Below are 22,868 nucleotides of genomic sequence, written 5' to 3' on the forward strand. Positions count from 1 at the left end.
CCATTTTTGTTGGGGGGCACTGTCAGGATCCCTATCGCAACTGTCTTTTGTACCCTGTTTTCTTGCCTGTACCATACCACTGATCGTTCCACTGTATGTGTATTATGGAGACGTAGTATTTATTCTGTGCTGTGCCAATTCTTTTGTGCTGTACCAATGCTCCTTTGAGCTGTGTCAATGCCTGTTTGATCCTTTCCTTTTGCCAATGCTTGTTGCAACTCGCTTGGTAGATCTTTGCGTGTTACCGCCTTACCAATGCTTGTTGGCCCCAGGGCTTCTGAAGGTCTTGTTCGAATTTGCTGCCGAGGTCTTTTTTCCCTCTGCAGTCCCTGTACCTTCAACCAGGACTATAAAAGGAGCCACGCCCAGGTCTCCGTGCGGATTATTCTTTGCCGGTTCCCGAGTTTGGAGGTCTCCTGTTTCCTGTCTTCGTTCCTGCGCTGTGGACTTCTCCGCTGTTCCAGTTTCCAGATTCCTTGAATGGTAGTAATCTACCACGAATATCCGCTTGCTGAAAACGCAGGTAGGATTTATCCTTTTCTGTTCTTGGTACCAAGTCCTGAGTTGCCGGCTGGTGATTTCTTCGAGGGCGCTCGTCAGACATCGCGCGAAGGGCGTTTCCCTGGCAACTTTCTTTGCTTTGACTTATCGAACGATGTCATTTAACTCAAACTGCTCAATCCAGACTTTGCCTGATTGTTCTTTCACTTCCGATTCATTTTTTGATGAGACAGTATTTCAAAAGTGTCAAGGAACTTGGTTCTCATTCAGTCTTCTTTGGGATTGTTTCAGTCAGTGCTGTGGAATTAACAGAGTGGCTACAATATTGTATAGAACCCTAAAAATGCTGAAGTCTAACTTTATATTTGTTATGCTGTGAGATTAACAGTGATTTGCCTTTCAAGAAACTTTATATTTGTTATGCTGTGAGATTAACAGAGATTTGCCTTTCAAGAAACTTTTCATGTGAGTTGGTTGATAATGTTCATTGGCAATTGAAACCTTGATCTCTCAGTGAGGCTAGAGCTGAAGCTCCTGTTATTGTTCTGTAACTGTGCCAACTTGCTTAATTGACTATAAAAACTTCTTATTTGAATGTCAGCCATTCTTTTGCTTCTTAGTAAAATGATGATATTGGTTCCAGGTTATTTCTATTATTGAAACTCACCTTACCTGGTCAAGACTAACTTACTAAGTGGAGAATCAGAGGTGCTGGGAGGTGGGTTTTGAGGACTGCTTCTGAGGAACTCAAGAGAGCCTAAACAATCAGGATCCTGACACCAAGTCTATGGCCTCAGTCCAGCCTGGGCGACCTGTGAGAAGGAGATGGAATTCATTTAACCTAAACCTAGTAAGCAAAAATCTGTGGTTAGAGTTATTTACCACTCTCAGGTATAATTCCATCTCATCATGATTTACGAGCGACTGATGCGCTCTAACAGTTGGTTTAATCAATTCTTTATTTTCTCTTTCTAGACCCTTGATAAGCTGCCTATATGAATTATAAATCAAAACCAATCCGTTTTGCTCCTTTTTACAAAGTCATCTGGGCTACCTTTAATGTGACCAAAACTAATGTGCAAGCAACAGATGTAAACAGCATTTGTGAATATCTGTGTTTGCAGGTGCATTAACCCCTTCACTGCGGTGGCTATTCCGCCGCAGTGCTAAGGGGGCGGGGGGTCCGCGCGGCGGGCGCATGCTGGTGACGGAACTGCTCCGTCACCAGCCGCGGTTGCGCTGTGCTCATGACGGAGCGGTTCCGTCACGGCCCCGCCCGCTCAATGGAACCTTCAGCGCAGGCACGGAATCCGCGCCGCGCAGGTGTTCCGAGCGGGCCTTGACGGAACCGCTCCGTCATCAGCACAGCGCGACCGCGGCTGATGACGGAGTGGTTCCGTCACCAGCAGGGGAGGGGTTAAAGCAGGACCTGTTGGCTTCGTAAATGTTTCTTTGTAGAGTGTTTTGTTGCTTTATAGCTTGTTTTGCACTCTATAAAAGCCATACATACACATGACATCATAGCAATTTCCTCGTTTCTACGCGTATTAATACATGCATGTTTATCTCCTAAGGATGGTCATCAAAACTAGAAATGCACAGGCTGCTCACTTTCCTCAGCGTTAGCATGTGCATGTTGAATGTTCTTTCAGTGAACAGGAATGAGCCCATTGTAGGAAGCTGGGTTTCTGTTGCAGTAACCCCCCACTTTTTGCCAGACTACTGATGCACTTTGACTTGATGTGCCCTGGGTCCCTGCCAATCAGGTTCCCAGGGCCTGTGTTCTTTCCCAAAACTGTACCTTGTACTCCCAATTGGCACCTCTGGCCACATGTCGGCTTTATACCACTACCCCAATTCATGTAGATTGGTCTGACCACCTCCTCATCCCATTCTCTCTTCAACTTTCACACTCTATAACTCTTGGCCAACCCAAGAGGGCCATCTCATGGTTCCGGGATACCAAAAATATTGATGTCGGTCCCCTCTGTGAATCAGCTTTGTTATCACTTCCAAGGCTCGACCCGCAAGTGCCCTCCTCCGACAATTTGGCCATGCTTCGCTCAGCAAGATCCAAGTACCACAAGCACATCTTCCTTGGGAAAGCGACACACTTCAAAACCCTCCTTGACTCCGCCAAAAATAGACCCAAAAAACTATTTGATCTCATCAAAATGCCTAACTGCTCTCCCCCAACCTCCAAGGTGGATGATTCTACAAAGAGAGCAGCGGACTTTGCTATTTTCTTCGATGAAAAAGTGAAATCACTTGTGGATCAGGTCGCTCATCCTACCCCTCCAGAGGAGCGCAAATCCTTAGCCATTTGGCAGAGCTTTGACCCCATATCTGAAGATGCCCTTCTCAAGTGCATACGAGAAACGAAGCCATCCAACCATTCTCTTGACCCTATCCCCAGTGCCATTGCCATTGACTTCTATACCCACTCCCTCTCCTATTGGACCACTCTGATCAACCTCTCCCTCTGGCAAGGCTCGCTTCCTAACTCCTTCAAAACTGGGCAGGTCACCCCTCTTCTTAAAAAACCCACTGCTGATGCGAATGACCTCAACAACTTCCGCCCCATCACTAACCTTCCCTTTCTGGCGAAGATCACTGAAAGATGTGTAGCAAAACAACTCTCCCGTCATATCAAGGACAATGATCTTCTTGACAACTGTCAGTCCGGCTTCATCCAAAACTGCAGCACTGAAACAGCTCTACTGCAAGTGGTTGATGACGCGTTGAGGATACTCGATTCTGGGGGGTCCTGTCTTCTAATTCTCCTTGACCTCTCCGCAGCCTTTGACACTGTCAATCACAACACCCTCCTCAATATTCTTCAACAGAGAATGGGCATGGAGGGCACTGTGCTTAAATGGTTTGCATCCTTCCTTTCTGGCAGATCCCAAATGATCAAAATAGCGAACAGTCTTTCATCTCCTGTGGCGGTAGGTCAAGGTGTTCCCCAAGGCTCGATACTTGCTCCCACACTGTTCAATCTCTATCTAGAACCACTGGGAAATCTCCTAAGTAAATCCGGGATTCACTATCATCTCTATGCTGACGACACTCAACTCTACCTCAAGATTGCCTCTACTCACGATCTCTCCATCCTAAGCTCCACTCTCGACTCTATTCAAAACTGGATGTCAACTCATCAACTGATTCTGAATCCCTCCAAAACGGAATTCCTCCTCTTCTCCTCCTCACTCTCTCCTCCCCCAGTTCAATCATGGATGGATCAGATGAATCTACTAAACAATAAACCCATCATTGTCGACAGCGCCAAATCCCTTGGTGTCATACTAGATAAAAAACTCAATCTAATTCCCCACATCAATTCCATTGCAAAATCTGCTCGATACCAACTGCGCCTTCTTTGAGGCATCCGTCGCTTCTTCCCGGAGCGGGACCTTTTAACCCTGGTGCAATCACTGGTCCTCTCCAGACTCAACTACTGCAATTCTCTTCTTACTGGCCTCCCCAAATCCCACTTGTCCCCACTTAAGTCTGTTTTCCACTCAGCAGCTCGTTTCATTTATGGGGCCAAAAGAAGCGATCACATCACACTGATGTTATCCACCCTCCGCTGGCTTCCCTTTGAGGCTAGAGCTATCTACAAGACCGCTTGTATCACCCACAAAGCCCTGCACTCCTCTTCTCCTCGCTACCTGGCGAATAAACTGAAACTCTCTGGAGGCTCTAGACCTTCACGCAATGCGGAGAATCTACTGCTTGAACCTCCCACTTTCAAGAAGGAAAGAACAATGGCCCAATCCTTTTCAGGCAACGCAGTGAGAATCTGGAACTCATTCCCGCTTCAGCTCCGGACCACCGCCTCCTCCCAGGCCTTTAAAAGGGACCTCAAAGTTCTCCTCCTCCAGAGACACCTCCAAAAGGAATTCACGTCCTCTCTTTTATATGAAGGAAGACCTCTCACTACTGAAAATTTCTACTTTTCATGTCCATGGAAGTGCCTTCCCAGTGTGTTCTTGTGGTTAGAGTGTTTGCCTTTTATTGCAGTATTATCCATGTACTTGGGTTTGGTACCCTCTTGCAACTTGCACTCACCACTTTGCCCCTGTAACACACGGTTTGCTTCCCCTCACATGTTTTTTACCTTTGATACTTGCACAAGTGCTACCCTCGCCTACGTAACGTTTGTTCTTGTGCTTGAGTGTCTAGCATATATTGCAGTATTATACCTCAAATTATACTCTATTTTCTCTTGTAGCCTGCACACTTGTCACTTTTTCCTCTGTGCACTTTTTACTACCTCATGTATTTTTGGTAGCTCACATTTTTACGACCTCATGTATTTTGTTTGCTCACAAGTGTCACTATTACCTTGTCTACCTCATGTATTTTTGGTTGCTCACAATTTTACTACCTCATGTATTTTTGTTTGCTCACAATTATCACTTTACCGTATGTAACGTAACGTATGCTTTTGCAATCTGCTGTTCGTGTAATGTTCTCAGTTTGTATCATTTCTGTTTCCTATTGTAAAGCGCTCTGACGCCTTCGGGTAAAGTCCGCGCTATATAAAATTGCATAAATAAAATAAATAAATAAATAAAACTGTAAAAGGCACCATGGGTACCAAGGGCACTGTGGCACTCTAAGGGCTGCAGCACTTATTGTGCCTCACTTAGAGGCCCTGTACCTTTACACACACACACTGCTATTGCAGGCTGCGTGTTTTGGTGCAGAACAAAGTGAATTGTCAACATGGAACACATCTGTGTGCCATGCCTATAACCCACGTCCCTGGCATAGGTCAGCCACCCCTCTAGCTGGGTGCATTATACCAGTGGTGAGGGTACAGGTGCATGATCCCTGGACCACTACAGTGTCTAGACCAATTCGTAGACATTGTAAGTGCAGTAATGCCATTACGAGTATATGGTGCTTGGAGTTTGTCATTACGAACTCCACAGCACCATAATGAGTTTACTGAAAACTGGGAAGTTTGGTATCAAACTTCTCAGCACATTAAATCCACACTGATGCCAGTGTGGAATTGAATAAAAGAAATGCACTCAGAGGGCATCTTAGAGATGCCCCTTGAAAAACGACTAGCCTCTGGCGGGTTCCCTGACTGGTACACACCAGTCTGCCACCACGAGACATGTGTCTGGACCCCTGGGATGGGAGCCTTCGATCCCTGAGCCCAGACACCAATCCTTTCCTGGGCTGAGGTGTTCACACCTCCCCCAGGCCAGGAAGAGCCATCTGTGGCAGGGGAGCTTCAAAGGCCTTGACGCCTTTGCAATGTGACCCCCAGCCTCTACTGCTATCAGAAGCAGGCCCCTTTCCTGTCTCTCCTCCTTTTCAGCAGGAAGACAGGTGGGATCAATTAGCCAGTCCAGAAGGTGTGCCCACCTCTGCCTCAGGTAGGGGAAGCGAGGTGAAGCGCACCTTTCAGTGCCCGCCATCTTGCAGATGTCAGGCACTCCCCAATCAGGATTAGGGATTATGCCCACTCCCCACATGGGGTGAGCACACCAAGGGTGTAGTCACCCTAAGGTCAGTAGCCCATGGCTACTGACCTCGAGACCCCTCAATTGCCCCCAAAATACAGTATTTAGGGGGCAGCCCTGAACCAAAACTCAGATTCTGTAACCAAAGAAGAAGAAGGATGAAAGAAGATGCCAAGCAGAGGAGACTGCACAGAAGAACGGAATTGGCTCCAGCCTTACTGGCCAGTCTGCAGGTTCCAGAGAATCCTGTGCCAAATGTCGACCTGTCCTGCAGCCAGCAACCTCCAAGACCGCTGGGAGGACTGACTGCCTTCAACAAAGACAGGATCTCCTGTGAACAGCAGCTCTGTTCAAAAGAAAACTCCCAAGACAGACTCTGAGCCTGCTGAAGTCAAAGAATCCCGACGCCTGGAGCCACCACTGCACCTGTCACCTACGGCCCAAGTTTGAGTGGCACACTGTTCCCAGCGAGGTCCCCCAGCACTCCAGAGTCCGAGTCCACCATGGTTTGACGCCTCCACGACTCCCCGCCATCGCCTGCAGCCTCTGCACGGAGACCCCTCCCAACCGCGAGTGGCCCGGTAAGGTGAAATCCGAACTCAAAAGAGAACTCCCTGCGCCCTGGAGAAGAGAACCTGAGGTGGGCCTTTGTCCCTGAGCCCTCCAACTTACCTGCCAGGGCTGTTGGTTCCTTCCGGACTGAACCTGCTGCCAAAATTCAAAACGGACAATCCCCACTGAAAACAGGGCACCCAATGCCAAAACAGCGCCCTGCACCCAGCCGTCTCTCTGCTGCTGTGGGTTCACCTTTTGAGCTAAACTGGATCCCTCTTTGCCCTGAGCTAAACCCTAGGAGCTTTGCTCTCACAGCCCTGTGGCCTGCTCGTGAGCATGTCCCCCTATCCCTCATTGGATTACATTGGGCCTCAGCATGCTGCACCCGGCCGCCCTACTGCTGCTGAGGGTGCTTTGAGAATGCATCTTTGACCCTTAATCTAACCCCAGAATACCAACTCCCACAACAAAGTACTTACCTGTCAACCGATAACATAATTTCTCTCCATAAGAATACGTTGACTGTTTTTTCTTGAAAACATTTCTGTGTGGGGTTGATCTGTATGAAAACCTGAAAAACTGTAACTGTACAAAAACTGATTTACTTGCTTTTTCTCTAGGAAATGTCCCAGTGTGATATCTAGGGATATCACACTGAGTTGAAAAATTAACTTAAAAAGTAATCTGAAAAGTAACGTACAAAGTAATCTGTAAAGTAACTAAAAAGTCATTTCAACATTTTGAATTACCTGAATTTCTATCAACTGCATTTGAATCTGCATTCAATTGTAAAACACTGCATAAGATTTTGCAAAGTATTTATTTCACGTACCTGCACCAGGCTTGGCTTGGGTCTAGAAATAAAATAGCTAAATAATATTTTTATCAAAGCAAATTGGTCTGAGTTCAGTCTTTGAGTGTGGGAATTTGCTGATTGAGTGTGTACAACAAATGCTTAACACTACCCTCTGATAAAGCCTTACTGCTCGCCCACACTAAAATAAATAGAGAGTAAGGTGCTATCTACTTTCACCTCTGGCTACCTTTGGGGTTCCACTGGGCTCTGTACACACTATACCTCACTCTGGTATAGGATATAGAGAGCCAGCTTCCTACACCCATGTAGTGACAATCCTTCACCCATGTAGTGACAACAGGTTTTAGGCCTGTCCATGTTCTTAAGGTGGGGTTCTACAACATGTCTCCTTTTTTCAGCCCCTGTTTAAAGTCCTCCTGCCTTATCTAGAGGAAATGATGGTAGATGCTTTCCAGCATTTGAAAATCCATCCTGAGCAAATCTGTTTAGTCAAAAATGGCACGTGACTAACTTCTGTAAACAGCTTCCAATTGCTCCCTCGCCATTTCATTCCTGGGCACTTTAAAAGCGAGTTTATGTGTTGCTTACATCAAATTAGCCACGAGTGTGAGGAAATAAACATCCTGTTCTTTGTAGGGTGGACGTTTGTGCAAGGCGGTGTTGCAATCCTTGCTACATCATGTGGAGACTGGGGGATTTTGTTTTTAGCTGGCCAGCAGTGCGTGTGCCTTGTTATCTCTGTGCTGTTCGACAAAGCGTACGTTTCCCAGCATTTTGGACGCACGCTCTTATTTTTTTTATCTGCAACTGATTATGTAACATAACAAAGTATTAAATAGTGTAATGTCTCAGAGATGTCCTGAGAGCATTTGTTACCCTCAGGAACATTTGAGTGATAGTGACGTACAAGACCTTATGGCGCAGAAGGCAATCGGTGCAAACTTTTAAGTGACACACGCGGCTTTTCTTCGTCTTGCACCAAGCGCAACGCCCCCTACTGGCCAAGGCAGGCGGACCTAAGGATAAATTGAGAGATCTTCTGAGAGGATGGGCAATCTGAAAGGCCTGCAGGGCTGAGGTGGGGTCAGCCGTCTGGACCTTTCCAAGTACCTTGGAATAATCCACCTCTCTCAAACTGAAACAGATTGGTAGATATTAGAACCAAAAAAATGTCTTATGCGGCCTAGATTTAGGATGGCTGTGCAGTGGCGTAGGAAGGGGGGTGCGGTGGTTGTGGGCCACCCCTGGGGTCATCACTGAGGGGGTGGCAAAAATGTGCTTTTTAAACACATATTTGTGCCATTTTGTTAAGCTGGGGGTGACAAGAAATTTTCCACACCGGGTACCACCTGACCTTGCTACGCCACTGTGGCTGTGGTCACCCAGTTTTAACTGGATCCTGCGGTCGCTGGTCTATTGGGGTGAATTCCTAAGAGCACTGTCAGACCGGCACTTTGAGCCACCAAGACATTCTTGGGTTGGGACTCCTCAGCATAAGGGTTGAAGTAGGAAATGGGTAAAGATGAAACTTGTTCCTTGGGGGCGATGAGAGGTTTTGCAAAACTGGTTAGACATCTGATGACCATCTTTCATCCTCGTATTCAGTGCATTGAGGTAAACCTAGATTATTTTTCTTTTATCCCAGCCCACATTTTAAGGTGAAATTGGCTGAATTTGAGATCCGACATTGAGGAGATAATACATTAGGTAGAACATGCTATAATGTATTGGAGAGATCGAATGGGGGTGGGGTTTGCACAGTTGGGCTGTTAAAGAGAGTCAACCACAGTGCACCCTTTCCTTTGTGATGTAGTGGGTCTCAGTGCACAACTCCAGGTTTTGTTGAGTGTATGGGGAACTCATGATGTATGTACAACTGTTGCACAGACAACCCAGTGAGAATCACTGTCCAGCTTTAGATTGCTCTATGATCCTAGACCGAAGTTGCCTCCAAGAAGTAATTTTGACAAGCATCACTCATCCATGTGGCCACCGTAAGGCACTTCCTAAAGTACTCTGTTTTTAAGGCTGCAGGTGCTCCCACATCTGAACACAGGCAAAGCCTCTGTGTAGATCATGTGGAACAACTAACATGCAACATAAAGAATTAAAACCACATCCAAGCATATTATGGCACTCACCAGTATTTCAATCAACTGCATTTGAATCTGCATTCAGTTGTAAAACACTGCATAAGATTTTGCTAAGCATTTACTTCACTTACCTGCACCGGGCGTGTCTTGGTTCTAGAAATAAAATAACTAAATAATATTTTTTATACAAAACAAATTGGACTGAGTTCAGTCTTTGAGTGTGTGACATTTGCTGATTGAGTGTGTACAACAAATGCTCAACACTACCCTCTGATAAAGCCTTACTGCTCGCCCACACTAAAATAAATAGAGAGTAAGGTGCTATCTACTTTCACCTCTGCCTACCTTTGGGGTTCCACTGGGCTCTGTGCACACTATACCTCACTTTGGTATAGGATATAGAGAGCCAGCTTCCTACACCCATGTAGTGACAACAGGTCATAGGCCTGTCCATGTTCTTAAGGTGGGGTTCTTCAACATGTCACCTTCATTCAGCCCCTGTTTAAAGTCCTCCTGCCTTATCTAGAGGAAATGATGATAGATGCAAAGCACAACCGGTTGCACTAACAGAGTGGTGATGCCTTCTACTGCTGTTTTAGTGGATACCTTTATTTTGATTGACACAGAGGCCTAAAAAAACCAGGAAACCCAAAAAAGAAATGTACCCTAAGCCTTCTGCGGAAGAAAGAACACTTCCAGATGGGGATCACTCTTACCCACCCTCCTGTAGCCTAACCAAATCCTGAGACAGGAACTGGCTGGGCTGCTTCAACTATGCCCTCATTTGGCAAAACCATCTAAACTACACGTGCACTCCTCAATGATATGCAAGCTAACCCATCATACCGGCAACACGTACGACAAGTTTAAAGAGCCAAATAATCCCATGAGCTTCTTCACTGGTGTATTAGGTGTGTGCATGCTGCCTGAGCTCTATTTCATGTCAACCAATTGAGGTAGGGCTAATACTGAGTGATACATTGTGCATTTTAAACATACTTGTCATATCTAATACAATTAGAACAAACATTATAATACATTTGACAATGTTTATAGTCCACTGGCAGTGGGCCCGATTATTATGTTGTGGAGATGGAACTCTGTCGCAGTGCAAATGGGGTTTCCTCCCTGCCAAAATAGTTGTCCACCCCCACCCTATTTAAATGCGAGCAGACCTTAGGTTTGGCTACATCGGTGACTACTCCATCACCGCCGTAGCCAAACTTCTCCAAACAGCCAAATGAACTGACTATATGTTTGTATGCCCAATTAGGATGTGCAGACACATACCCATGTTTTTTTACTGTCAGTCACTGCTAGGCAAACCCTGGTGGTAAAGGACAGTAAAAAAACTAATCATGCCACCCTTGCCATGGGCGATGACTCCCATGGCAAAGGGGGCATTTTCCTTTTTATTTTGAAAAAGAAAGTCCTGCTTTTGGATTTTCTATTTGAAGATTAAAAAAACAGTTTGATGCAAGGCTCTGTCATGTTGAGAGAGCCCTGCACCAAATTCCAAAAAGCATTGAGTGAAACCACTGTGACGGCAGTTCTGGCAAGCTTTAAAAATGACCTGCAACTTGGCGGTAATTCCAAAATCTGGCAGCTGGTACCTTCGTCAGAGTGATGGCAAATAAACATATACAGAATAAATACAGCATAAAAGAAGCCATGTACATTCTAAAAAAACATATTGTATGCACATATTCTCACCTAGGCAAAGATGGAAAATGGTATGTAAGGAGGAGTGTTTGGGAGGAGTGTTTGGTGCACCTAAAAGTGTGCATGTGCGTTTGGCTGGCCTAAATAGCAAAGAATCCCTGTCCTGAGTGGAGCATCAAACCAGCCCACTCAGCCAATCCCTGTGCTGCTTTCACAGAATGAGGGCAGTGCGGGGATTGCAAAGGGAGTCTGTGATGCTGTCCCAAAGACTGCTGGGACTAGGAAGACCGAGGCGTGACGCGGTAAGCGGCTGACAGCTTCAAGTAAGTCTCTCTTTTTTATTATTAATAAAAAAATCCCCCCCCATCCCTCTCCACCCACCCATCACTGTTTGTTTGTGGTGGCTGCCACTGAGAGGACATCTTGCAGGGTACCCCTGCTGCGTATTTGTTGATAAGGTGGGCTTTAATTACAGCAGCTTTTGTCTGTGCTGCCCTCTTGACACCTCTTAGTCTTTATTGCCAGGGCAGCTAAGGGTGACTGGCTTGTTGCACCTCAAACATGCTTAGAGCCAAAAGGAACCATTGTAGTGTTCCACCTGCAGCCAGACTGGCAGTCCCCCTGCCCCAGCACAGCCAGCCCAGCCCACAGAAACTGACGGGGGCTAAAGCCCATCCAGCCCAATGGGCATTGTGTGTCTGCCTCCCAACCCCATGGGCATTACCTCCACTGCTGTTGAATGTGCCAGAAAAACTGGCACCACACCTTGCCACGCTTATTCATTTATTTGCCCAAATACATTTCACTACTAAGCAGTGATGTTTCTTTAAAATGTGTATATCTGACTTTGTATGCTAAGGTATGGATATATACACATAAAGTCAGATTTAAGCAATTTCAGTAAACATATGTATATTATTTATGAGCTAAAGTATCCCCTACCGTACAAATATAAGGATATTGCAAGTCACAAAGGAGTTCCATGATCATATAGGTTATAAAACTCCAAAGCGACTTGCATTATCCTTATTATGTACAACTGGGGACACTTTATTCCTTATAATACATGGTCACATATCTTTTCGCGCAAAGCACTTAAATCCTTTGTGTGTGGGTCTTTCATATGAAAGAAAGCATGTTTGCAAACATGAAAAATAAAAATATGATGCGTAGTACAAAATTAAACATCTGAAAAGCTGTTAAATATATGTAATTTTAATTATATATCACTTACTATGCCTTATGAGGCATTGAAGAGCTTTTCGACGCATAGCACGGTGCTCCGAAACACCAAATGGATTAGTGTTGGATTTGTGCAGAGAAATATAAATTGTTAATTTGAGTGGTGGGCATGCAAGTATGTTAGTTGGATTTAATAGAACAAAGGAGAGATAGAGGAGGCAAGAGTCTAGAAAGGATTATTAAGGAGCTAGTAGTAAAATGAGGTTTGGAATTAGCCAAAGAAGGGATAGATGATCGAAGAGTCTAGAAAGTGGTAATTTGGGAGATCATAGTAGTCATTGGAGGTATGGGATGAATCAAAGGAGGAATAGAAGAGGGAAGAGCCTCAAAAGGGTTATTGGGGAGAATTTAGTAGTATGACTATGTTTGGGATGAGTCGGAGCGGAGGTAGAGGATATATTGATGGCGGTATAGGATGAGAAATACAGTAGTGCTTTGTGTTTTTTATTTCTACAGAAAGTTATAAATATATAGATACATAACTAGATAGAAAGGTATACATGTACAGTAAAGAGATATAACATAGTAATACTTAAAGTCCCATATGCGCATGTATGGATAAATATTTAGAAACTCATACTTTCAAGTTTTGCTGTACATACAAGTAATTTATTTGAGTATATGTAGTGCTTTTTTGGGGAGGGTGGACATTTTATGCATGTTTTTGGGATATTGATTTATATTTATTTATGTTATATTTTCTCCAATATTTCAATAGTGAATCACTATACATACAAATTCTTAAGATTATATTTACAAATTGTGATCAAATAAAATAAAACAGAGACCCATAAGCATATAACCAAACATCTTATATGTAAACTATGCAGTGACCTATATACATGTTAAGCATAAAATAATAAATATTTTATCCATAAGTAATATATATGTTTGTTAAGCAGAACTGTAAGAATATCTTTATCTTTTTAAACCATAAGTATTATATACATTTGTACAAAGAAATGCACATATCTAAATACACACATACATAATCAATTTATACATGTTTACCAACACAGCATATGCTGTACATTTGTGTTTTGAGTATGTTAGTCATGTAGGAGAGGGCCAACTTTTGAGTAGTCTTCTGTAGATAAGACAGTTAACTGTGGATCTTATGTTTGGGGTAATCAATTCCATAGTTTGGCTGCTTGAACAGAGAAAGCTGTAGCACTCCTGTTGTTTTCTTGTATACTGGGGTTTTGAGGTGCGGGCCGATCTAGAGCACATGTTCCTTTGTTGCATGTAATTGGTGATTTTATATCTGATGAAAAGTGGCCCAGTTGCATGTATTGAATTCTGGGTGATAGAAAGCAGATTAAAGATGGATCTTCTGGCAACGGGTAACAAATGTAGGGCCTGCAAGGCAGGGGAGAAGTGGGCTTGTGGCTTTACGTGTAGGACTAGTCTGGCAGCAGAGTTCTGAATTTGTTGTAGTCTTTTTATAGTTGATATAGATAATCCATGGTAGAGGCCTTTGGTATAATCAAGTTTTACAAGAGAGATAGTAGCTTTGACCTTGTGTTGAGATCTTAGGTGGGAGAAAACGCATCGCAGAATTTTCATAGTAATGAACCTTGATCTTGCTAACTTATCCACTTGGGCATTAATCAAAAGCTTGGAGTCCATGGTAATTTTAAAGTTTCTTGCTTCCTTGGATTCTTGGGGAGGTCTTCCCAGCTTGTCAGGCCAGGTGCTGAATGGGTCATAATTTTTCCAATTGCCACATGAGTATTTCAGTTTTGGACACATTCAATTTGAGATGTTTCCATGTTATCCACTGACCAATGGCTCTGAGGCAACGGAAGATTTTTGAGTTTGCGATGTCTTTGGGGCCTTTCAGTTTAAGAAGTATGTGTGTTATCTGCGTAGGTATAGCCTGTGAGCTGAAATTCATTGAACATTACTGGTAATGACTTCATGTAGATGTTGAAAAGCATTGATGAGATGATAGAACCTTGAGGAACCCCTGCTTTTGTGAAGTATGGTTTGGATGAGAAAGTGGAAGTATGGTTGACATTTGCTCTGTTTTAAAGGTAGGATGTGATGCAGTTGAGAGCAGTCCCCTCTATGCCAGCTTCGTAGAGTCTGTGGATTAGAGTGTCATGATGAACTGTGTCAAAGGCAGCTGAAAGGTCCAAGAGAAGTAGTGCAGTGACCCCGTTCTGGTCTACTGTGTTTTCAAGGTCATCCCAAATGGTGATGAGGGCAGATTCTTTGCCTCTTCCTCAATGGAATCTTGTTTCGAAGTTTAAAAGTATGGAGTTATCTTAAATAAATTGTGACATTTGGGTGAATGCTGCTCTTTCTATCAGTTTGCTCGGGAAAGATCTAATTGTGATCGGTCTGTGGTTGTTTCGGTCATCTGGGTCTAGGTATGTCTGACTTATATAAGTCTTCTGGAAAGATTCCTCAGTTTAAATAATTATTGTTGATTGTTCTGACTGGTGTGGAAGCAGAGGAAGTTAAAAGAATGTTCTTGAAGATATGTGGTAGACAATGGTCAGAAGGGCAGTCGACTGGCGTGTTTGCTTTGACAAGATCCATAAACTCAATTTCTGGTACATGTTTAAAGGCATGCTGACTCTGGGTTAGTCTACCCTTGGGGGGGATTGTTGTAAATGAGTTGGTGCTGTTCGTTTTCCTTTGATTTAAATAGGAGCCCAAAATGTCTGCTGTGGTTGTTTAAAGATTTGCCAGTTTGTCAGTGAATTCTTGAGAAATGAAATGAGTACCTTCTGTGCATTTAGGTTTACGAACTTCAGGGAGAATTTTATAAGTACTTTATTTGCACATTTAGCATTTTGAATTCTGTTTGAATAGTTCCTTTTTTGGCTTTTTTGATAGTTGACTTTTATATTTTATTAAGTTTCTGTACGTGGAGTTTGTTTTGATTGTTATTTGTTTCAATCCAGGTGCGTTACAGCTTTGCAATTTGTTGTTTTATCTTTTTTAGTTCTGCAGTCATCCATGGTGCTTGTTTTCTTTTGTCCTGTTTTGTACATAGTAGTATTAGGATATCAAAAGTTTCCTAAAGCCACGCATTTTTGTTTAACATTCTTTTTATTAAGTTTCAGTTAACATTGTGCCCTACATCAGGGCTCAATTATGACCACATCAAATGCACTAAGTGATACAGTAATCATCACCAAATATCAAAAAAGAATGCGAACAAAAATCAAAACAATAACAATAAACTTCTATGGTACGCTCATCATGCTGCTCGTTCCCAACATCTATATCCCCAATGCATGGCAAGGATCACAGTCTCTAAACTATTTCCCACTTCATTTTCTTTAGTAGCAATTCTCTCACTCCCTCCCATATCTCAGGAACAGTACAAATGTGTTCATGGAAACATACATTCAGAACCCTCAGCAGGTGATATATTTATTTCTCCTTCTTTCACTTCCCTCCCGCTCCTCCACGGCCCCTGTTGCCACCTAATCTCCCAAATCCTGAGTGTTGCCTCTCTTCTGATTTCCTTCCCCATTTACCCTTGTATATTTCCAGTCAACATGGGCTCAGTTCCCGGCCTCCTGTTGCTGCTCCCCCTCTTGGTCCTCCTGTAAGATCTCCCTCAAGGTTGCCCAGGTCTCTAATTCCTCCTGTAGCTTATCATCCGTACGACAAAGCTTCATGTGTGCCTCCTCCACCTCCCTGCACCAATACACTACTAACCAACCATTCTATGGCCACCTGATGTCTAGCTAGCACCAGAGCCCATTGGAGGAATGTCCTGTGCATTTTTCCCCTCCTACGTTGTGGAACAATCCCAAGCAGGAGCACCCTAGGCGTTTTTTCAATCACAAGCACAGTCACTCCATTCAGGCATTCAACCACCTGGGTCCAATAAGCATGCACCCAAGGTCACTCTAATGCCATATGCAGATACAAGGCCCCCTCTCTTCCTCACCGAGGGCATTACACCCTGTGTCACATACATTCTGCAGAGCTTAATCGCTGCCCGTTACGTGTACAATGTACATAATTAAAATGAGCCAAATTAAATCTTGCATTGCATGACACTCTCCATACTAATTCACAAGTCACTTTCCATTCTGAGTCCATCAAGGGCATACCCAAATCCACTCCCCATGATTGTCGTGCCCCAGGTTCAGGCCAAGACCTATTGTCTTTGAGCGCTTTATATACATGTGTCACCAAGTGCTGTGCCAAGCCCATTGTTATGGACAAAGGAGTCCCGGACTTACAAGAACAGATTATGTACAATAAAAGGAGAAAACTTTGCATAGGTGAGAAAAGAAGGAAGAAACAAATCCAAAGAGTGATGTTTTAATTCACAAAGCACTTATATCAACCTTATCATAGGTTATATGATATGTATCAAAGACAAATTTTTGTACCTTTTCAAAATATTTTGTGCCCACATGAGAAAAAAGGAGGGGGAAGTGCTGTGAGGGAGTTCAGTGAAAATAAGTGAAGATTAACACAGTATTCATTTATAAGACATAAAAATCCAATGTTCAATATTCATGTATACAATCCTGAAATGGTCCCCCTGAATCGGGGCCACGTAAAAGATCAGCACATGTCACTGCAATTTTTATATAAACCAAACTCCTAAAAAAAAGCTGTACAAATCCTGCTGGCGATAGGAGTTGGTAAGGTAGGTGGAAGTAGTCTACGTTTCGACCCTTTAACATGTAGGGATAGTTGCCCTTACAGCGCGGGTCTTCTTCAGGACTGGGGGTCGGTGGGCTGACCTCCTTTAAAGTAGAACATGTTGACGGGCGTGCCAGAGACCGCGTGGTCTGATCTAACCGACCTCGTATTGATCTCGTGGTTCGGGGATCGTTGTCCGAAAAAGTTAATGATTTCGGGTGTCCGTATCTATCTAGCTTGTTTAGAGCAACGAGTGTCGCGCTGCGGAGTCTCGAGGCCGTGAATGCTCGCGTCACCCGAAACCAGGAAGTCGGGCCCATTGTCAAAAATAATTGTAGAGCAACTGTCTGTTCAGGGGCGTCAGGGAACTCCTGTGCCATATTTGCCAGTTTAGTGTATTGTAGAAACTGGATCCCCCGACCGTAAATGCCTCCCTCGCCTCATCGAAAGTTGGATGTTTCTCTCCCAGGTAGAGGTCACTCAACGTCTCCCATCCCCCTTCCCTCCAGCTTGCTACCGACATGTCCTCCCGGATACGACTAAAGGGAAGCAGCATCCAACCCTTTAATGCATAAGTAATGCCTTCAGACAGTGCGCACCTCAAGTGCCCTTCAGGAGTCTCATCTCCCAGTTGTATTCCTCAGCCGCCCAATCTGAAGCATGCTGCAGCTTAGATGCATAATAATAGAGCTCCAGGTCCGGGAGTCCCAAACCCCCCTCCAGCATGTCTCGCTTGGGATGCAGCAATGCAACTTTGCTCGGCTTACTGGCCCATACCAATGAGAATAATAAACTGTCCAAGGTCCTAAAAATGCTACAAGGCAACGTATATAAAGCATTCCTTAACACATATAGACATCTAAGGAAGAACACCATTTTCACCAGTGCGACTCTTCCTGCCATTGAAAGGGGTAATGTATTCCGAAAACGAACAGACCATTCCAGGCTACCTACCAACGGCTCCGCAAAGTAGCACTGTTGATCCTCCACTGTGGGTTCCACCACCACACCCAGAAAGTGGAAGGAAGTAAATTCCCATCTCAATCACAATGGGGCTAAGCTCGCTTTCGGTAGTGCATCTAGCACCTCCAAAAGGAACAGCGGCGACTTCTCCCTGTTAATGCATAGGCCCGTCAGCTCCTCAAATGCATCTAGTCCTGACAATAACAACTGTACAGACTCCGCAGGGCACTGCAAGTAAAACAATACATCATCCGCATATAGGGATATTAAATGTGTGGTGGCCCCAATCTCATTTCCAAAGTCTCCCATCTCAACCCATAGCTTCGCCACTAGTGGCTCCAGTGAATAAAAAAGGAGCTGTGAGAATGGGCAGTGCTGTCTCATGCATATTGCAACTTTTGGACACCAACCTCCCTCTACGCACCCATGCAGTAGGCATTGTGTACAGGACTTTCACCCACTTACAGAAGACCGGTCCAAATCCCATTTTCTGAAGTGCAAGCTGAATATAGTGCCACTCCACCGTATCAAAAGCCCTAGCTATATCGATTTAAGCTAGCACCAACTCTTCCTCACTGCCTCGCACTGAGTGCATCACATGCACAAGTCTCCACAGGTTAAATGCCGTATGCATACACCTGCACTGATCTTCATGTGTCAACTTGTCTATGCTCCCCCTCAGCCAAAACCTTACACAATACTTTGGTATCCACATTAAGCATGATAAGAGGCCTATATGCTGAAAGGTTTGTTGCTTCCCCTCTGGGCTTGGGAACCATACACACTACACCCTCCCTGAGGGTCGGGCAGAGTGTACCACTCTGCAGTGCATCCTGATACACATTGAGCATGGGTCCCGCCAGCTGTGCCGCATATGCATGATAAAATTCCGCCAGGAAACCATTGCTTCCCAGCATTTTCCCTCTGTTCAAGGAACTCATTGCTTCTCGAATCTCCTCTAGAGTAATTGTAGGAGAGTAGGATCTGCTAACTATGGTTACCCCCACTTTTTGCTGGTGTTTCACTGTTTTTCGACTTTAGTCTGGCTGGGGCCCTGCTAACCAGGACCCCAGCCTAGCTGCTTCCTCTCTACATTGGTTAGGTACACCCCAGATTGGTTACTGGGTTACCCTTGTGAGTCCCTAGTATATGGTAGCTTAGGTACTAAGGGCATAGGTACCCCAGAGGCCTACCAAGGGCTGAAGCATGTATTATGCCACCCCTGGGAAGCCTTCCAAAATGGCACCACAGGTCTGCTACTGCAGCCTGGGTAAGGTGGTGCATGCACCCCTTACTGAGATATAGGTTACTTATATCTACCTTAATCACTGACCCATATAAACCTATAAGTCACACATATGGCAGGCCTTATCAATCCTGAGAGTGCTTAGTTTTGTGTGAGAGGGTGCCCATGCCTGAGCAGGACCCCTCTGCAGCTTTCAGAATCTATTCTCTGTGGCTGTTCTGTGATGCAGCCAGACAATATACTCTTAAGTGCATTATAACCTTGCGGTAAATGCTAACTTTGGAATGGCTGCATGGAAACATGTCGTGTTTGGTGTCAAACACTTTGGAATCCTACCCCGGGCGGGGCTAGAATTCCACTCTTCTAGAGGGAGAGACATGTACACACTGACCTAACCGGTAATAGTTTAAAAGAGCCCCAGCATCACAAAATGGATGCTGCAGCCACAGACACAGGTCTGACCTTCTGCTGCTGGACGAAACTCTGGCAGGGGAGGCCTGGACAATAGGTTTCCTGTTACAGGGAGGTGTAACCACCTCCCAGACAGGTTTAAGTGTATTGGGGCTGGGTGGGTGCATTCAGAGAATCTTCCCAATCACCAACTCCCCCACAAATGTTCTTGAATTCCAGACAACTATGCTGTTCATCCGTGACTGGATGAACAGTAACCACCTTAAACTGAACCCAGATAAAACGGAGGTCATCCTCACAGGTGGCCTAACGAACCCCTGGAGCCCTCTCTTCTGGCCTAAAGAGCTGGGACAATACCCCACTCCTTCTACCTCTGCCAAAACCCTTGTGGTAATAATAAACAGTGAACTTACCATGAATAAACAAATCGGAGCCTTGGTCTCCACCTGCTGCTTCCAGTTAAGAAAAATAAGGAAAATTAGCAGATTCCTCAGCCAGGAAGCGAAGATCCAGGCAGTACTGGTGATGGTAATATCCCACATCGACTATGCCAACTCCCTCTACCTTAGAATCCCGGCCTACCTCACTAACCGCCTTCAAATGATCCAAAATCAGGCGGCTAGGATGGTCTGCCAAACAAATAAGTGCCAACATACCACCCCTTTGTGGAAGAAGCTAAACTGCCTCCCTATAACCCAGAGATGCGCTTTTAAAGTGGGATGTATCATTTTCAAATCCCTGAACAATAAAAACCCTAAATTTATCGATAACTTGATAAACAGATATACCCCCACTCGCAATTTGCGATCTACCCACCTACACCTTCTGGTCATACCCCCCTTCAGGCTAAAACGCGCTGGAGGGTCAAGATTCTCCACCCTAGGCCCCAAACTGTGGAACTCCTTACCTGTGGAAGCCAGAGCGTGCACAGACCTCATGCAGTTCCGCAAACTACTAAAAACGTGGCTATTCAGGCAGGCTTACTGTGAACATATCAGTCTATTAAAGAAGATCTACTTTTTCATCTCAGCCTAATTTACCTTAGAACAGCGCCAAGAAACCAACCTGGTGTACGTGCGCTTAACAAATAAAGATTAACATAACACATAACATAACAGTGCTGGGGGCACACTTGGTGTCCCTGTGCATATCCCATTTCAAACCGGTTGCAGGGGCCCCTGCTCTGGTGCGAAACTGGACAAAGGGAAAGGGGAATAGCCACCCCTCCCTGGATCCTCCCATAGGTGGGTCCCCAGAGTATGTCCAACTTCCTATCTTAGTATAAGTATAGGAACCCTGTCCTTTGGACTTCAGATAACACCTGGACGAATTTCTGCAACATATATCCTGGAACTTCGACATTCTATTTCGACTAGAAGACGGAAGAATCTCCCTTGGGGTCAAGGAGTGACTCCCCTGTTCAAACAGGCACAAAAGAAGCATCTTGCCGGTCTGCATTTCCAAGGCTCCAACCGGATCCCAACGGATTTGCAACTCAAGACACAGACCTCCAGACTTCTCAGTAGCCGACAGGAGATTCCAGCAAAGCTGAGACCCGCTGCCCTCACGAGTGACGTGGCACTGGAACTCCTAGACACCGTGAACATTTACAAGTGCATCAACTTCCCGAGCTTTCCCGAAGTTGTGCATTGGGCTACTTGTAGTGTAAGCCCTGAGCACCATTTGCTCTGAAGATTGTGGGCTTACACTCCACAAGTGTCCCGTGGGCCCACTTCTAGCATTTCCACTTGAGGCTCCTTTGCAATCCCTGGTTCGTCAACTGGAGGGTCCCCATGAAGGCAACTCTTCTGCTTCTTGGGCTTTCCTGGCTGCTCCAGATGTGCCCTGACTCTCCTTCAAAAGGTGAGTCCCTCAGACCTTGCTGGTCTGCACCAAAGCCAATCTTTGCTTTCTGCGTGGGTTGCTGTTGCCAAGGCTTGTTGGGTCCAATCTGGAAACCGACACCACAGCACTTGACATCCTTTATGGGACAGCTCGAGCCCAGCCCCTGGTTGTCGTTGACACCTGCTGGTCCTCGTTGCTGAGAAGTCAAGCTTCACCTTCTTCACCTGAAATCACCCGACATCGGTTGGCATCTTCTCCTCGCCTTCCTGGTCACTGGCTAGTGACCCAGACTCTGTCCCCTCTGCTTTCAGGTTATACAGATCTCCGATCCACATTTGGATCCACCCGGACACTTTCCACTTGGTCGCCTACAGCACTTTTCAGCAGCTCGCCATTGAAATCGACGACAAAACCCGTCACAAAATAACACCTATGCACCAGGCTTCCCTGGTTAGGTAACTCAAGTACTCTGGTGCTCCCGTGGGTGTTGACTTGAGAACCTCCTAGTTCTAAAGTCCTCATCTAAGTGTCCTTAATCTGTAATTTTCCAATTGCGACTTCCCCATAGAATTTAATCGTGATTCGCGCTGCTCGCGTCCGCCGTGGGTCCCCTGTGTCACTATCTTGGGTGGTTCCAGGTGGCCCCAGCGTTTCTAAAGGTTCTAGGCCTTGTATCTATGTCAGTCCTGGTTCTTATACCACTTTCTTACTATATGGGTTGGTATGCCCCTAGGGCTCAACATATATTGTGCTGATTTACTGTGTGCTAAATAAGTTTACTGAATGTACTTTTGACTCTAGCCTCATAAAGAGACTAGAGGGATGTGTTTAGAATAAATACATATATTTTATATATAAACCTATTGTTCTCCTTTCATTTGGTCATTCATGAGATTATAGACTAGTAAAACAAGCTGCTTTACATTCCTTCAAGACTTAGCCTGAAGGCTGCTCCCCACAACTACCACTAGGATAGCTTTCTATATAGGTTGTTTTTAAACCTACCATCAATAAGGGTCATTTGGACTGGTGCAAGGTGCCCACTAGAATAGTGGACAGCATATGCCAGGCCAACTTCTCACAGTAATATCCTCCTCCAATGCGTCTCTCATCATGGACATCAGCACTAGCAGCTCTACCCCTCTCCAATACTCAGCCACCTGTACAGCATCAGCCTTCCCCCCATAAAGGGTCTAACCGGTGAGATCTCAAGGCGTCATTGAAATTCTGTTGAGTAGTAACCAACATCCCGTCCTCTCACTTCGCTGCAACGCCACTATCGGGACCTTTTCTGTCTCCTTCCAAAGTAGCTATGTTAGTAATTTGCCAGTTTATCACTTTCTCTATGCTGTCATTGTCTATATTCCCGTCATGTGAACCTTTCCGATCTGTCCCATGTTTCCCCGATACTGCACCGAAGTGTA

This window comes from Lissotriton vulgaris, chromosome 12, assembly GCF_964263255.1.
Source record: "Lissotriton vulgaris chromosome 12, aLisVul1.2, whole genome shotgun sequence".
NCBI classification, from domain to species: domain Eukaryota; kingdom Metazoa; phylum Chordata; class Amphibia; order Caudata; family Salamandridae; genus Lissotriton; species Lissotriton vulgaris.